This window comes from Mandrillus leucophaeus, unplaced genomic scaffold, assembly GCF_000951045.1.
Source record: "Mandrillus leucophaeus isolate KB7577 unplaced genomic scaffold, Mleu.le_1.0 Scaffold153, whole genome shotgun sequence".
NCBI classification, from domain to species: Eukaryota; Metazoa; Chordata; class Mammalia; order Primates; family Cercopithecidae; genus Mandrillus; species Mandrillus leucophaeus.
This window is the reverse complement of record NW_012101510.1, coordinates 2,816,865-2,819,327: the sequence shown is the minus strand read 5'-3', so window position 1 is coordinate 2,819,327 and position 2,463 is coordinate 2,816,865.

Sequence of the window (2,463 nt, the reverse complement as noted above, 5' to 3'; positions counted from 1 at the left end):
TCCTCCTGCACTCAGAGGCGGCCTCCTCCTCTGAGCACGGATGTCTGTCTGCAATTGGGCATCCAGGCTGTTTGCCCCTGAAGTGCTGCCCAGGATGGGCTCTTAAAAGGCTGGCAGGGGGTGAGGGGACCAGGAGGCTCCAAAGGGTAGAGCAAGTAAAACTTTTAAAGACAGCCCTCGTGCCCCAGGATTTCCGTGCCACCACCTGCCCTAGCATTTATTAATGCTGTTAGAATTACAAGTTGATGAAACTACATTTCAATAAAGTTTGATTTATGAAACTTGGCGCCTTTTTGAACTCCCTAATGTTAGATGGTGTTTTTGAGGCGATCCTGAAAATCTCTGATAGTTGTGTCTTTTGTTGTGGTTGTTTGTGTGATTGAATTACCATCGAGTCAACTGTTACTGGAAACCTTTCAGTTTGGCTTTTAGAAGGCCTTGACCGGCTGGGCACGGTGGCTCACACCTGTAATCCTAGCACTTTGGGAGGCGGAGGCAGGTAGATCACAAGGTCATGAGATCGAGACCATCCTGGCTAACACGGTGAAACCCTATCTACTGAAAATACAAAAAAAAGAAAAAAAAATTAGCTGGCCTGGTGGCAGGCGCCTGTAGTCCCAGCTACTCGGGAGGCTGAGGCAGGAGAATGGCGTGAATCCAGGAGGCAGAGCGTGCAGTGAGTCGAGATTGTGCCACTGCACTCCAGCCTGGGAGACAGAGCAAGAGACAGTCTCAAAAAAAAAAAAAAAAAGACCTTGACCTACTCTTGCCTGTTTTGACTCTCTGGTTTATTGTGGAAAGAGGGATGATGTAGGCTCATGTCTCTGCAGATCAATCACCTTTTGCCATCAAGGATTTGACATCACAGTTTCCAAGAATTATCTGTGCAAGTTGACATGGTCCTTTAGCTAATCTGGGTGTCAAAACAGAATGCCATAGACTAGGTGGCATAGAAAATTGATTTCTCACAGTTCTGGAGATGGTAAAATCCAACGTCAAATTGTCATCAGATTCCGTGTCCGCAGAGGGCTGGCTTCCTGGTTCATAGACAGCCATCTTTTCCAGTGTCCTTACATGACAGAAGGGATGAGGGAGCTCTCTGCAGTCCCTTTGATAGGCGCACCAATTCCATTCATGAGGTCCCTGCCTTCATGAACTTATTCACCTCCCAAGGCCCCTCCTCCAAATACCATCACATAGAATTAGACTTCAACACATGAATTTGAGGAGGACAGTAACATTTGCTTTACAAAATCAGGTCTCCCCGAGCCATATGCACTCACAGGAAATCTATAATCTTCTATTAAGTATTTGCTGGTCCCCTCTGGGTTTAGGGAATCTTTTTTCTTTAAGAAAAATGATCTTTCATGTGATCCATGATTTATTCATAGAAAAGCACTGTGAGTTCACACACCTGCTAAAAAGAAGGGCAATTGTGATACAAAAATGAGAGTGACCCCTCTCTCTCTCTCTCTCTCTCTCTCTCTCTTTTAACCAACCCATTGGGCTGAGACATTGTAGGGGCCCTTGGCTGGGCAGTAGGACTTAAGTAGTCACAAACAGCAAATACAACTTCTTGGTCAGTTTGGAGTAGAAAAGGTGACAGTTTATCAACAAAAGAAAAAGTAAAGCAGATGGAGAAGTTCTTAGTTCGCTTTCTAGTTATACCATCCCTTCCCTATGAAACCCCACCCCCAAATCAGGAACTAAGACATAAAGGAGTAAACACCAAGGCACTGGCAACCAACTGACTCTTCTGAACGCCCTTGCTATCTCCTACAACAATTCCAGGCTGAGCGTATGGGTCAGGAAGGTGGCAGGAACACGATGATTCCCTGTGGAGGTCAGCCAGGGCTAAGACAGGGCTGCTGACTAGAGCTAGAAATTAGGAAGGGAGAGGCTAAGTACAGACCAGCCCTAGCCTCCAAGTCAGCAAGCAATGAGACTGTGACAAAAGCAGGCAGAGGAAGCTTGAGGTAGAAAGGCAGGGGAAGAAAGCAAGTACGGGGCGAGAAGAGAACTGTGCAGCGAAGGCACCCTGTCTGATGGCAGAGGGAGACTGGGGCTTAGAAGCTCATTTGGGGAGAGAATGAATAGAGGAGGCACAGAGATGGGGAACAGACATTTAGTTGGTGAGAGAGATTTAACATGAATGGGAAGAGAAATCTCGCACAAAGGACACATTCATGCAGATCCTCAAAGATGAACATGCCGTCATCCCTACATGTAGAAATACGCTCAGTTACACATATAAAACCACAGATGCATGGAGAGCAAGCATACACACAGACACATATTTCTACACATGCGCTCATGTGTGCCCAGATACACACACTAAACATGCAAAACATGAGAGCATTTACACATAGATATGCATCCTCACATGTATGCAAATGTTACATCCTCACACAGAGACCCACAGTCCAGTGTGCACATATCCACACAGGTACGCAGCCATAGAAC